Genomic DNA, 15878 nt, shown 5'->3' on the forward strand with positions numbered 1-15878 from the left:
ACAAACCTCTAAAATTCTTCAAAGTAGGACCCTTGGGCGTCGACACATTTTTTCCAGCGTGATTTCCATGCTTCGACGCGTTGCACGCTTTCAAAATGGCATCCTTTCAGCACATTTTTAAAAAAAGAATCTATTAAACATATGGGTACAAACCTTTAAAATTCTTCAAAGTAGGACCCTTGGGCGTCGACACATTTTTTCCAGCAAGATTTCCATGCTTCGACGCGTGCCACGGTTTCAAAATGGCATCCTTTCGGCACATTTTTAATTCTTGGAAACAAGAAGAAGTCGGCGGGAGACAAGTCAGGACTGTACGAGTGTTGAGGAAGTGTTGCGATGTTATTTTTTGCCAGATATTCACGGACTTGACCCTTCGTTCGAGTCTTTTGAGCACTTCCAACTAAGAAGTACACGTTACTGTTTTTCCCGTAGTCTACGGAAAAGTTTTGGGCATACGAAGCATGGAAATCGCGCTGGAAAAAATATGTCGTCGCCCAAGGGTCCTACTTTGAAGAATTGTAAAGGTTTGTACTCATACGTTCAATAGATTTCTTTTTTTAAATGTGGTTGCACTACTTTCAGGACTTCAGCACTTTCGGACAGACCCTGTATATCCTCTTGTAAAATCAGAAAAGAAGATATGCTCATAGGAGAGCTATAAATCTGTCGAACACCATGCATTACAATTTTCAAGAACGACATGCACCAAATTACTTCGATTTTCTTCAGTGTATTATTCAAAATCGTGGTCGTTGCACGCGCGCGACGCTGACAGCGACAGCGATAACCCTTTGCACTCGAAGCAATTTGAATTTCAAAAATCAAGATATTTGTTCCAACCCCGATCATTTTTGTTCTATGTAATCTTTTTTACATTGTGCGCATAAAATTGAACCTGTTTTTTTATATAACAGTTGAGCTTTTTACAATTTACAGAATACAGACAAATTTAATAATGTTAAAGCTGTTTTGAATAATGATGTGGCAATTTTTAGTGACGCCTCAGGCTCGCCATTCGAGTGCAAAGGGTTAAAAGTCTGGCAGGATTTCCGGTGTACATCGGAGTATCCAGGGAGTTTTCAGGGTGCCGATTACCCATGAAGAAGCTCGCGGGTAGAATCGGTGGCTGGCAATCGTCTACTCGCGGGCCTTTTAGCGATTGCAGCCATGTATCTGACCGGTCGATTGAGTTATCGCGCGATAACTCGACGCCGCCGAGCGGTGCGGAGCGTCCAAGTAATTGAAGGGAAACTTTCTCGCTACCGGTTGCCCGGTGCTCCTCGTCCCTTTCCTCTTCGGAAGACTACATATCCAGAGAAGAACGAAGCGCGTGAAAACGAGGATGAGTAGCAGTGGAAGAAGTTGGAAAGTGTCCGACGGGGAAGTTTGCCGAGGCCGAGCGCGGCACTCTTATTATCGGACCGACACGCCCCGATCCACGCGATCGGCTTTTAATCTTGGATCGCGTCGCGCGGATCCTCGCGAGAGCTCTATTAGCCGGGGGACAGGCGAATAGCCCGTAATTGAAACTCCGTTATCGAGGCCTTCTACGTGATTGCATCGCGCGGCAACCGTTTATCTGACGGGCAAGAAGTTCGCGCGATCTCTCGCGACTCGTCGATCCGATCCGATCGAACAACGTGCGCTTCCGCCTTTTTAGCCGATCCTCTCCCGCGCAGCCCGACCGACTTAATGAAATTGCAGCGGCGGATATCGTTCGATCGGAGACTCGTTCGCAGCCGAACTTATCGGAGAACCGCCTAGGTAGACCGCTCGTAAATTAACCGGGACTTCCAGCCTCGATCGAGATCATCCGAGATCTGGTCGACTCGCGGAACCTCGTCCTGGACCCGGTGTCGCGGCGTTTCCAGATTTCACAATTTCGCAGAACGTTGCCAAACGTGCTCGATATATTATATACATTTACCTACAGGTGGGAGAAAATTTAAGGGGTGGTACTCGACGAAAATGAAGAATAGAAAAATTGCGATTTCAGCTTCGTTATTTAGTTATTAACAATTAAAAATCCGCCTAAAATGCTGCAACACTTCTAACAAAAGTGTACGTTGCGTACGTCACACAGCCGCGCGACAGCCTCGTATCAAGTGACAAACGCATGCATACTTTGGTTCTCATTTGGGGCATCAGCGAGGTGAAAATGTTTAAAAAATCGTTGGACGACACTGAACCTACCTACCCGTTAAAATCCACAAGGGCATTTCTAATATCCGTCCTATGGAATTATCAAGTAGAAGGGGTCAATGCCCTTTCACTTTTAAATTCTTCTCACACATATCCACAAATCTTTATCCTGCACTATAATTGTTCATAACACCGTACTTAGTATATTTACTTATCATTACTATTACAATTTTTTTTTATACATTATACAATACATTGTACAATTTTTTATTACAAAAACTTACTATTTACAATATCATACACACGCACTACGAGTTTACAGAGAGTACAAGTTTACTGAGGGGAATGTGAGGAGAATGTAAAGAACTGGTATAATCCTTTAATCTTGAAACACTGCAGTTTATTGAACTTGATTTACGTCGCGAGACTCGCTCACAGACGGAGCGGACATCTCGAGGTCGTCGTGTGATTTCTGCGAACGGAAATCTTCGACGCGTGCGAGAAGAATCGTTCGTACAAGCTATTCGTTTTATATTAGGTTCGTCTTATATTATCGTCGAGAAACACCCCCTTAAATTTTCTCCCACCTGTACGTAAACACCCTGTATTGGCAGAAGAATGCATTTTAAATCGAGAACAATAATCGCGCGAGATAGAACGCCGCCCACGCTCGAGAAATTGCGAGAACCCGGGGGAGAGACAGTTTCTCGGCCCCCGAGTAGATCTGGTATTTTCGCGGCTGCTTTTTTTCTTTACGACCGAACGACTCGCCGATGGACAAACAAAAGCTTTCAACTATAATTCCCCCGCGATCGATCCCCGGCGCGATCCCGCTTCCATATTTTCGTGCCTGCTCGGCCGCGCGCGGAGGGTCCGCGCCGGATCCATAAGTATTTTCTCAGATTGAAAAGCTTTTCGCATGAAATATGGGTCAGAGATATGGGCTCTCGCAACCCTTCCACGGTTTTAATGGAATTAGTATTTAATACGGAGAGGGGAGACCGTGTTCGCGCGCTGCCGCGCCGTTCAGGGGGAAAAAACTAAGTGGATCGGCCCTGTGTCGGAGGAGAGCAGTCTCGCTCACCGGTGTGTTGCCTACCGGGAAATTTAGTGCTCGTTAGTAGAGGCCTCTCGAATTAAAAGGCCGTGGGATCGGGAACGAAGGAAAAAATACCGTCCCTCGCGATTCCATTTGCCGGCGCGAACCTCCGGAGAGGTTGCGTGACCGGAGACCGAAGGAATTGAGAGTACCCCCTTCGAAACAAAACAACGAGAAGACGAATGGCCGCCTCGCGAAGGGCCAAGCAGACGGTGGAAAAACATTTTAACCGAGATTCATATCGTCGAGTCGTTCGATCCGGTGGCGTTGCGTCGACAAAAGGTGTCGGACGAGAGTTTAGCGGAACGAAGCGGAACGCAACGATCAGCTCCGTCGAGGAGCGCTCATTTCCTCCATATTGGTGGCGACGACGGCCGCGAAACCTCCTCGAACATCGGCGAACTGACGCAAACTGTCTGGCAGCGATTTTAACGCGCACACTTCTGCTCCGCGGTTCGGCCAATAAGCGCAATAAACTCATTCCGCGGTTTACTGCGAATCGCTTTACAGCCGTCTCGGTTACGACACCCGTTCAGCTGTCCCCTCTCTCTCTCTCTCTCCCCGTCCTCGTCTCGCTCTCGCAGCGCGCATTTCACCCTTCGATCGTTTCTTTGTCGTCGAAAGTCCAAGTGGAGCAGGGGGGCGGACAGGAACTAGTTACCGAAACTGCGCTAGTTTAAATTACGAGCTGCGGCGCCTTTGCGATTTATTTTTGAGGGGTGTGTGCCTCCCCGACGATCCCTCTGCCACCCCCCCTCCCCCGCCCGCCTCACTCTATATCCGTGTACCCGTAAAACAACGTCGAGCGACACCTAGACTGCTTTATTTCACGAGCCTCGTTTCGCCGTTCCCGCCCACGCCCCTCCACCTCGGGAGCAGCAAGTTTCTTTCTTCGCGGAACTCCGAACGTTAACGGGGTGAAAAGTTCTCGGGAGCGTTCGAGGAATCTGAGATATTGCCCGCTCATCGTGCAACGATGACATAAAACATTCGCGGGACCGGGACGCTCCTGTTTTATATCGTTACCGGTCGCCCCTGGGGGGCGGGACTCGAGAGCTTCGAGATTTTTCCAACGATTTCCGGCGCAACTTCGACGCCGAGCTTTCCTGTTTCTCCGTGCTTCTTTTTTTTCGTACGTTCCGCGAACGTCCATTTCTTACGTCTTGAGAGTTATGTAAACGTCCAGAGAACGTTCGGCGTGGGGATGTCGGCGCAGGACGTCCCGCTTTTGCAAATGGGACCTCTCTGCGACGTTTACGGAACGTAAATGTGAATTCTGTTCGGCGAAATGTTCAGGTCTGTTCAAAAAAATATAGTCCAGTCAATGAATCATAAGGGAGCAAATGAATCATAAGTAGAGGCAAATGGAAGGAACACAATTTTTAACTTTGGGACTTTGTTTGGACTAGTTAGGAGGTAAACATACTAAAAGTCCCTACTCCTAGGAGGTGAGCCGGGTGCAGGTGGACACGTAGAAGGTCTCCTTTTTCGGTTTTCCGCTTATATCTCGGAAACTATGCGTCCTAGCGATAGGACCATTCTATACGAAATTAAAGCTGACAATACGTGCCATAAGATTGACTCTATTCAGTTTTTCGCTATCTCGCATAGTTTCCGAGATATCCGTTGCTATGACGCGTACGGCATGTTTCAAGTGGCACGAAGGTTTTAAGGATGGTTGACAGTCGATTGAAGTCGATGAGCGTCCTGGACGTTCTTCCACGTCCACTGACGACCCAAACGTCGACAAAATCAACATCCTGGCGCGGGCAAATCGACGTCTGACCATCAGGGAGCTTGCTGAAGAGTGTCAGTTGGATCTTGTCACGAAATTTTGACCGAAAAATTGAAGACGCACCGCGTTGCTGCAAAATTTGTGCTATTCAGCCCTTAGAAATCGTCAGTTTTTGGACAAAAAACCCGATCACTGTTCTTCCGCACCCCCTACTCACTTGACCTTGCTCCTTGCGACATTTTCTTGTTCCCCAAACTCAAAAGACCCTTGAAAGGAAGAAGATTTACCACGATTCCCGAGATTAAGGCAAATGCGACGAAGGAGCTGAAGGATATCACAAAAGAAGCTTACCAGGACTGTTTAAACAAGTAGAAACACCGTTGGGATAAGTGTGTGCGTCGGGGAGGAGAATACTACGAAGGGGATCCAGACATGTAACTTCTAAACAAAGTACATTTTGTTTTATGACGTGAGTCAGCGTATTTTTCGAACAGACCTCGCACGAAGCTTAAGATGTCCTTGCACCATTTGGGTCTTGTCGCTGGAAATCCGGGTGGCGCTTGCGCGATCCTGCAGATCGTCGGGATTCGCTCGAAAATTTCCGCGGAGAGAGAATAAAAAACGAAAAGCGCCTGGCGAACGCACAGGGATCGGTAGCTACGCCCCCGTTCCTCCTATCAATCTCGCCGGGCTCGTTCCCTCTCGCTCGGACATTTACATGGCAATAGCTGATGTACCTACACACCGGGTCGGGCTGTTCCCCGAGGCCAGAATTGAAACCACCTCATTACCAGCCGTTGCTCCCGCGCCGCAAACCCCTCTCGCGCCCACCCCCTTCCTACCCCTGTAGAACATCCAGGCGCGCGCGTGGAAGGGGTTGCGAAACCAGGGGGAGGACGAGGAGAACGCCGCCGGAGTGCGGAGAATCCGTTTTGCGAATATTGGAGGTAATGTCGCGAGCGGTTTTATACAACACCCGTTCCGCCTTTTTCAGAGCTTCCTCCACTCCGACTCCTATCCCTACGGCTACCCGTTTCGCCCCCCGTATTACGGGCCGGCCTGATGAAAAATGGAAATGGCTAGCCTTCGGTCGTACCGTCGACGTCGTTTATATTTAATACGATTCGAGGACCGAGGCTTCTTCCGCGAACAAGGTCTCCGGGACCTTGGCGAGAGAGCTCGTTACCACACGATTCCTCCCCGTCCTCAGCTTCTTTCCAAATACCGAACGGTCTTCGTTCTTGGAACAAATACTGGCCGTTGCTTTGGGACATGCTATCGTCGCAGATGTTCCGTGGCCCTGAATCAGAGATAAAATCACTCAAATAGTTGCTCGAATTGCTTCAGCGTGCTGGACATACACTACCGATCGAAAGTATTAGAATACTTACTTTTTTTCTCTACAAAACGCAGTTGAAGTTGGTAGAGAAAGTATTTAGAAGAAAAGAAATGTTGTCACTTGTATATTATAGCACAATAGAATTTAATTTTATGTACAAATTATGTAATGAAAATGCAATAATACAATATATTAGGTTGGAAAGAAAGTTTTCTTACGGTTTTTATTATAAAGTTAAAATAACAAAAACCGTAAGAACTTTCTTTCCGAACTAATAATTTCTAATCTAGTGGATTTTTCTATCTAAATCCAAGTGAACGAAATCTAGTGAAACGGTCACGGTGCTTGAAAGGATTTCAAGTTTCCCTTTGTTTCTCTTTTCTCAGGTGCTGAGCGAATCCAGAGAATTTTTCGAACGAACATTAATAATAAGATGCTAATAGAATAAAAAACTATAATAGGAAGATTACCACGATTAGTGCAAGCGGTAATATTTAATCACGGTGGATACGTCCATGAATCTCGTATTTAATCTTATAATTGGTCTAATATTGGTAAGTTTCCGTACAGGTAGTTTTTAACTTGAAACGTTAGATATTCCATAAGAAATTTTAGTCACTGTTTTAGATAATTAAACCTTTTAGTGCCGACCTAAGGTTTGGGAGAAAGCTCATAAAAACAATATAAGAATGATATTTACAAAATTGAAGATGGAGCATAGTAAAGTAAAGTGTATTTCAATATTTGTTGAAAATCATACAAATAACATAAATATAAAACATTACGGAAAACAGAAAAATCAATTCTCTCTTACAAACAGTATTTGCACATAAGAAAAATCATCGTTTGATCATAGCTTCGTAAAGATCACGTGGTATGAAGCATAGATATTGCATTTTCAATCATTTGTAACAAAATAACTAAAGGATAATTCCATGATGCACAGCAAGGGTCAGAAGGATTAAAAGTGATTAATTCGTGTAGTTAACAAAAAGTTAAATCCATAAACAATCTCTTATAACGTTTTATAAATTAATTTTGAGATAGAGTTCTCTCGCATTGCGAATAGCAAGCCGCCATCGCACTTTTCGCGAGTGTTGCGAACGACAATATATCGTCGTTCGGCACTAAAAAGGGTTAAGAAACTTTTATGCGTGTTATTACACATTTCGCAAGTGTCCGGATACTTCTGAGTAGTAGTACAGCTTCGTGCATGGTTCTCTAGTGATTATCTCGAGTGACATAAGAGTTCTCGAGCTTCTTTATGCAAGTATGTTTGGCTGGCTTGATCGCACAGCCATCGACTAGAAATTGCGATCGAGTTGAACAATAGCCGAGCGAAGAACCTCCGTCGAAATTCTTAGGGGAAGGTTAACGACCTCCGGCCATAAATGCAAGACGGTCCCCGATGGAGGTTCCACAACGTTAAGACGAGTTATCCGAGGGAATCGTTGTCAGCGTGGCGGTGCCAGAGGCATAGGTGAGCTCCGAACAGAGTCTCTGGGAGCAGATGACACGTTCACCCCGAAAGAGCACGGCGTGGTCGAGATAAGGAAACGACGCTCGTAACACGACCACGAAGATGCCCGCATTTACGAAACACGAACCGGCAGTCGCCTTTACGACGCCGCGATACGGCTGAACGGGGTTGGATGACGCTCCGCGCATAACAACAGCCAGCCGAGAGAGGCTAAGGCGCTGCCCCCTTGCTCGCGCAACGCAAGCCACAACTTTACAAGTTTAATTAAATGTTTGCCGTTACGGTGCCACTAAAGGCCGCCGAAGAAACCACGTCTCCGCCCCTACTCCGGATCTTTCAAGTATTTCCGTCGATCCCTCGATAAAGCTGCCCGCCGGGAACCATTCAACCCCTTCGGGGGCCTCGAACCTCGGGATTCGACATATTACGAATTTACCTTACGGAAATCCACCTTAGTACAGACATTAATGCTGTTGTACTCATCAACTCGTCTGTTCTCCTTGGAACTCGTCTGTCCCATTGAAAGTCTTCATCTAAAGGGTGTCTCAAAACGACAATCTTTTTTGTGGCGAACATTGAGTACTAATCTTTGACAACTGGCATCAGGAAGAATTGAGGTTTAGTCGTGGAGAATTACACGGTCGAGCAACGCACAGAAACTGTGGAAATTCACTACGAAAAATGGTGAAAATTTTGCAGAGACCTTTCTAGCTGGACGAAATTCCAAAAATCGCCTATTTTTCTATATTTATCAATTAATATGTTTACGGTTGTATAAAATATGAATAATCATTAACTTTTTCCGACACAAAACCTAGTTAAGATTCTAGTTTCTTTCTAGTTGCTTCAGTAGGATATACTTCCCCATTAAGTTTCAATATTCAAGGGTTTTAACACGTGGTTATTTTAGATTATATTGGCACAGTTAGTTTTTGTTTATTTGAAAGTTAATTTTGTCCAGCTAACAAAGCCATTCGTCACACTGTGAGACGGTTCGAAAGGTCCGCACGTCTTTTGGTCATCATAACGCACCATCGCGCAACACTGTGGCGCATTTTTGCAGAGAATTTCCACAATTTCTATGCGTTGCTCGATCGTGTAATTCTCTATGACTAAACCTCGATACATACTTCCCGATGCCAATTGTCAAAGATTAGTACTCTATGTCCGTTACAAAAAATATGGAGCGCAATTTAAAATGTCAGGTAATTTTGATCCTACTAAATAATACTGACAAAATGTTGAAAACTACGCAACTCCGTCCAGAATCCATTTTCCCGTGTGCGAAAAGCGTTCCGTCGCTCGCGGAGCCCGCGACAAAGGCGGCTTTCGTCGGCCCCGGTTGAAACTTTGCCGGATCGTGGAACGAATCGTTTAAAAAGTTCCGTATCGTGCTCGTTAATTCCGTTTCCGGCACGCAACACGTATAATCGGTTTCGCTTGGACGCCGATCCGGCCGCGAAACGTACGACCCGAACGCGACTCGTTGATTCCGGCCTCGAAACTCGGAAAAGTTTTCGGGGGAAGGAGTGTGGCGGGTACGCCGCAAGTTTACGTCGCGGACGTATCCACAAGGAAGCGAGAAGTTTCGCCGCGATCGGCTCCGGGAACTTCATTCCGCTTCCGTTCACCGAGAAAGAATGGACCCGCCGTGTCGGGTGCATATTGGTAATCTCGGGCACGGAGAATATTTCTGCCAGAGTTTCCGCGTCCCTCACGTCCCAGCCACCCCTGGCCCCACTCTATCGCGGTCAAGATGGCGGATTCTATACGGTACACTCCGATTTCCATTTGCATATAAATTCCCAGCTCGATCCGGCTCTCAGACACCGCTTCTTCGGCCTGCGTGCATACTCTCTCTCTCTCTCTGCTCGAACAACCGTGTCCCCGTCGATGTCTGTCGATTCTTCGGAATTCTGGATCAGAGGATTTTTGACAAATCATGACGTTTTCACCGAGTTTACGGAAACTCTGCTCGAAGTCGGATTTATCTAGAACGTTCCGTTTCGAGAAATCTTTTCTGCTGGCTTCCATTCTTTGTTCGAAGCGTTTTCTTCTATAAAGATTCGATTTGCAGCGTGTAGCTACACAGTGTAAACGAATGGCTCCGCTGAAAACAGACTTAACCTTTAATTTAATTGGTCTTTGTTTGTTAAAAGTTGAGAATTGTGATCCAATTCAATTTTTAAAATACAGTTCCTCTTCAATCCTCTTCAAGTTCGTATAAAATAAATAATCCTATGTCAATCTTTGATCATGATTACTCTACAATATTAAACACAGTCGACCTGGAAACATTGGTCAGCTTCATTTTTAATTTGATTAATAATACTATTGATTGTCGCTCTCTCCTCATGCAAATCAATATTTCTATGTACCTGAACGTGTTTCGAGATCTAGAGCAGGATTTCAAACACATCAATCCAACTCCACATCGCATTATTGCAAACTCCAACACACTGTATAATAGTATTGATTTTTTTAATGTGTCGTTATCTGATAATACCATACCTGTATTGCAACGTTGATTCTTTTCGTTATTTTATTGTAAACATTTGTGTAAAAGGACTTCGGTCCGTTTATAATAAACATAATAACTAGACTGCGGATCTTTATGCAAAATAGAAAGTGTTCGCGCATCGATCGAAGGATGCAGGAGTCAAACAAAAATTGTATTCTTCTTTTAATTATCCTATCAAGGTGGAACTAATACGTTGATGTCCTTAAATATTTTTAACACGTCAATTGCTTTAAATTGTACGTGCCCATTTTTGTCATAAATGCATAAAATCCGCAGTCTAATAATAACAATTCAGCAACGAAAGGATACTTACACGCAAGAGTTTACGATATAGCGAACGATACAGTGAAAGAGACGATCGAAAAGGATTTCCAGGGGAGTCTAGCATGTTCGCTGCCGTGTAAGGGTATTTTTCGTTAAGAACGGGGTCAGGGTCGTATCGCGATAACGCAGCGAATAGATCTTCCGGAGTGGGGGGGGAGGGGGTGAATCCTCAAGACGTTGCGGGACGGTCAAGATGGCGTCCCGGCGCGCAGTGTGCTCCACCTTATATTAGCATATAAACTCGTAGCCCCCGGCGAGGGCCACTCGCGCTTTGATTTATGTACTAAATATGCCTTGGCCGCGAACCGACCGTGGAACCTGGAAGAGAAACACAGCTTCTCGTTGCCGAGTTGGTCGCGCTGCATTCTTGGAAACATCCCCCATTGTCTCGAGTCTTCCTCTGTTTCTCGGAGAGCACATCCTGCTCGCAAATCTCGCAAAGATCCCGAAAAACGCTTTTGCTCGCGAACCACGAGCGATTCGTATATGTATAATATTCTAGCACGGTTACATTCTTGAATTAACGAAACATCGACGAACTTTTTGTAGTTCGAGCGTCGATCGCGGCCATGCTGCGATCTTGGACGCATTCGCCATTGGCCGGAGGCTTTCTCTGTTTCTCAGACAAGCGGATTCGATTCGCAAATTCTCGCAAAGATCCCGAAAAACGCTTTTGCTCGCGAACCACGAGCGATTCGTATATAATATTCTACACGGTTACATTCTTGAATTGAATTAAGGTGAAACTAGCACACTGGTGGCCTTAAATCTTTTGAATACCTCCACTGTTTCAAATTGTACGTAGCCAATTTTACCATAAACGCATCAAATCCGCAGTTACTCATAACAAAAGCAGAAAATTCTTATTCCACATAAAGATCCGCAGTCTGCTTATAAGTCCATCTGGTTCTGAAAGAGTTAAAATATATAAAATCGCCCGGCGGGCCACGTATACGATCAAGATATTATCTCCTTTGTTATCAGCTTTCGACGAAAGAAAAAGTTGTCGTAAATCGATATAAAAATCATCCCGGTTTCGAGCGGACGAGGTTAAAACGTTAAAAGTATCCAAGATACGTGAGGCGACGGTAAAAACGAAGAGCTACGCGAATGTCAACATTCGACGAAATATCCCGCGACAGGCAGGCAGGCAGGCAGGCCAGAGCTTGGCGGGCCTTGTTGGCAGCGTAATGGAGCACCGTGTATTTAGATTGCGCCCGGTAAATCGAGTTGTCGAGGGAGAGCGGGGAGGGCTACCGGTGCGGCAGACACCGTGAAAGGGAGAAAACGGAGGACGGAGGGGTTGTTTTAACGAAATCGCGTTGATGCCATGCAAATGGCTCGGTAACAGCTTCCGCGGCTTCCTGCGCCCGCCGCCGGACTGCACCGCGGCTTAACTCGATTCCATACATATTTTAACACGACCAAAACCGTAAGAAAATTGCTTGGATATGCATAAACGACTTCGCAAACTAGGTTACACACCGGCGGAGCGCATCACCGCCGGCGAAAATCTCCTCGCTCCCCCCCCCCCCCCCCCCCCCAACCCGGGAGTCAGTTTTCCGACTCGGTCGTTCGTCTGGGAACGCGTCGAAACCCGATGATTGTTTCGCGGTCCATTCGTTTCGAGGTACGGTCCACCTTCGCAGGAGACATTGCCGACAAACTCGCATAATTTTCCGTGGGTTATGGCCCCGATAAAACCGACGCGACCTGCGGAACAATGGCTGGACGCGTCGATTCGCGTCGAACTTACGAGGCAAGGGTCACGGGACAGCACCCGACGACGACGACGACGCTGTAATCCGGACAGATATCGGGCCGCAGCCCGGTAAAACACCTCGCCCCGTGTCCATTACAAATCATCCGAGTGAAATTACAATCCCGGTCGTTCCGATGCATTCTCTGGCGCGCGCGTCCGAGATATTTATTCGCCGACAGGCTCCATCGAACCCCTATTGTCACCTGTCACTCGTGTCCGCGCGGCCAATCACGATCGAACGCTGGCCCGATAGCAAAAACCTCGCGCAATGTTCCGAATGTTTTCGAATTTTTTAACGGTTTCGAGATCCGCGGCCGACCAGCATCGCGACCAGGATCTCTCCAGCCGAAGGATACCCCGGGGGCCCGAAGGAGCGTCCTGGATAAAACGCGACGCGTCGGCCGACGTGCAGCGTGCACATTAAATTATCTATCGCGCAATTATTCATTTATGCTTATTCGCCTTGATACACCCGCGGATCTTGAATTATTACCGGCTTAAACGGACTTTTTAATTCTAACGTATTACCATACTTATCGTACCGTACGAGCGATTCCCTGCTCTACCGCACCGCCTCGCCCCGCCGCGCCTCTGTCGCGCGACTTTTTGCCCGAGGAGACCGGCCACCATGACCACCATTAAAAATATTCGAACCGTTCGGGTCTCGCGAGCAACCGCAAACGTTACTCGCGAGCCGCCCGAGATTTACAAATCGAGTTCGTTTCTCTGAGAAACAGAGAAAGCCTCCGGCCAATGGCGGATGCTTGCAAGATCGCAGCATGGCCGCGATCGACGCTCTAACTATAAAAAGGTTCGTCGGTACTTCGTTAATTCGAGCGAAAGCGTTTTTCGGGATCTTTGCGAGATTTGCCAATCGAATCCGCTTGTCTGAGAAACAGAGGAAGGCTCCGTTTAATGGCGGATGCTTCCAATCGCAGCATGGCCGCGATCGACGCTCTAACTATAAAAGGTTCGTCGGTACATACTGTCGTACCTCGGAAATATGTTCGCGGATTGTTTGCATTTATGATAAAAATGAATAGCCGCAATTTGTCACAGTGTATAAAGATTGAGAGAATTGAATAGCATCAATCTCTATTTATAATTGTATAATTGTTTTAAAAAAGCGGTGGTTGAAGATGCAGAGATCAATCCAGGCCACAATCGTCCTCGAAAGTCCTATTTTTACGTTTACCAGGCGTAATTTGCATTATTCAGCAGCATGTAGCTGTCGCAGCTTTATGAAAATAGCTACATGCGCAGCTGTATGCTTCCGAATAATGCAAATTACGGTGCAGATTACGCCTCGTGAACGTAAAAATAGCACTTTTCAGGGCGATTGCGGCCTCGATTGATCTTCTATCTAGAGTTTTCGACTGCTGAAGAACCCCATCGCACGCATTATCGAGAAATGGGAAGCTTCTTTATGCAAAATAAAAAATGTTTGCATTGATTGCAAGACACAGGAACCAAATAACAATTTCATTCTTCTTTTAATTATCCTATTAAGGTGAATCTAACACACTGGTGGCCTTAAATCTTTCCAATACCTCCGCTGTTTTAAATTGTACGTACCCAATTTTGTCATAAATGCATCAAATCCGCGGTTACTCGTAACAAAAGCAGAAAATTCTTATTCCACATAAAGATCCGCAGTCTGCTTATAAGTCCATCTGGTTCTGAAAGAGTTAAATGATTCGATACATCGATCTCTTGCCCTACAACGCGAAGTCGGGATCGATACGGAACTACAGGTGAAAATACGAGAATACGAACAATAAATATTCCGTTTTGTCGATCGTAACGAATTAATAGAAATCAGTTTATGTTATCGGCGCACAGGTTCGATCCAAAACGAAAACAAAGCAATTTTGCAATTTAAAAGATTTTTCTCAACGTTTCGATCCAAGTATGGATCATATTCAAAAGAATTTTGCGTATGCTATGTGGAAATTGTTTACAAGTGTTTAAAGTTGCAACTGTATTCCATGCTGGCACGAACTAAAACCAGTTTAGTTCGCTAATTGCTTTGTTTTAATTTTGGATCGAACCTGTGCGCCGATAACATAAACTAATTTCTATTATTGCGAACAATATACGGAAACTGCAGACGCCAAAGAAGTCCTGAACGTTGCAAAAATGCGAAGAAACGCACCGTGCATGGATCTCAGAGATCGCAGCAACTTTTTGTAATTTTTTTCGTCGAGAGGAATAAAGGTAAAGGAAGGCTCGCGTCACTTTTTACTAAAAGGCTGATCCCGAATCTTGATGTAGCATCAATTTAGGGGACAGTTTTCGCGGCGGTGATTGATCGAGGAAGGGAGAGAGGAACGAAAGCAAAGGAAATGCATAAACAGAGGCATTCGATGTTCCTCGAACGAGACATCGGATCGAACGCGATACGAAAGTTCGATTGCCCGAGGACTGAAGTCGCGGAGGAATCGCGACCGATCTTGGCCGCAATATTTCCCGTTACAGGGAGACATATGCACGGACAGGGAGAGAGCGAAGGGAACGAACGCGAGATGCAACCCCTCTTTCACCCCCCGTAGCAGAGAGGCACCATGCCAGAAGTTACGACGTTCCCGAACCAGAAGAGAAGGGAACAACAAACCTTGCGGAGTTAGGGAACCAACAGGGAAGAAAGATTGGCGCCGACAGACTTTTGTTTCCGAAGACGCATAAAACTCGTTTTCCTTAGACTACCGCCCAGTGTTCTCCGCCCGCGTTCGCAGACAGTTTTATGTGTCTCACATTAATTTGCATAATCGAATAGAGAAATCTGAATAACGCGTCCCCGCGAGAAGTCGTCTGTCACGCGGCCAGAGCCACCCTTCGGAGATTTCCTCCCTGCGAGAGGGTGCACCTACGGGACCAGCGTACGCCTGATTGCCCAATCGCGGATTCACCGTTCTTTCAGTTCGCCTATTGGCAAACATTGCTGGAATTTTTGAATCGTTTCACGATCAGAATCGCTTTCTGATGAAATCAGAATTTTTTAAGGACGCTGCAAATATTTCAAAGGACACCGTGGATTGGTTACCGTGGCGAACGGTTCCTACATTATCCCTCAGCGATGGGGTAGAAAAGAGATACAGGGTTCTGTCGAATCAGTCAGAGGTAAGTGCAGTTTTTTAGGAAGAGGAATGCTTGTATCACAGCCCCTGTGCCACCGACCAGATACTATTAAAGACTGCCAGCCTTATGGGAGTTTGTGTCACTCGAATATTTCGGTGTTCTCTTACGCCCTCTAAGATATATTCTGACTGGAGTGAGAAACAGAAGGCCATCGACATGATCTCGTCGGTGCAGAAGGCTACTGAGGAGATTCTCGTCGGTGAGAAGGCAAATCGTCACGGAACCATATTGATCATCATGAATTGTTACATTCTGTACCGAGCAGATATTTCAGACGATGTTGGTTTCAATATTAAAAGCAAAACTCAAGGACAAAGAATTCCTAGAAATATATTATT

The sequence above is a fragment of the Lasioglossum baleicum genome, chromosome 6 (genome assembly GCF_051020765.1).
Source record: "Lasioglossum baleicum chromosome 6, iyLasBale1, whole genome shotgun sequence".
Lineage (NCBI taxonomy): Eukaryota > Metazoa > Arthropoda > Insecta > Hymenoptera > Halictidae > Lasioglossum > Lasioglossum baleicum.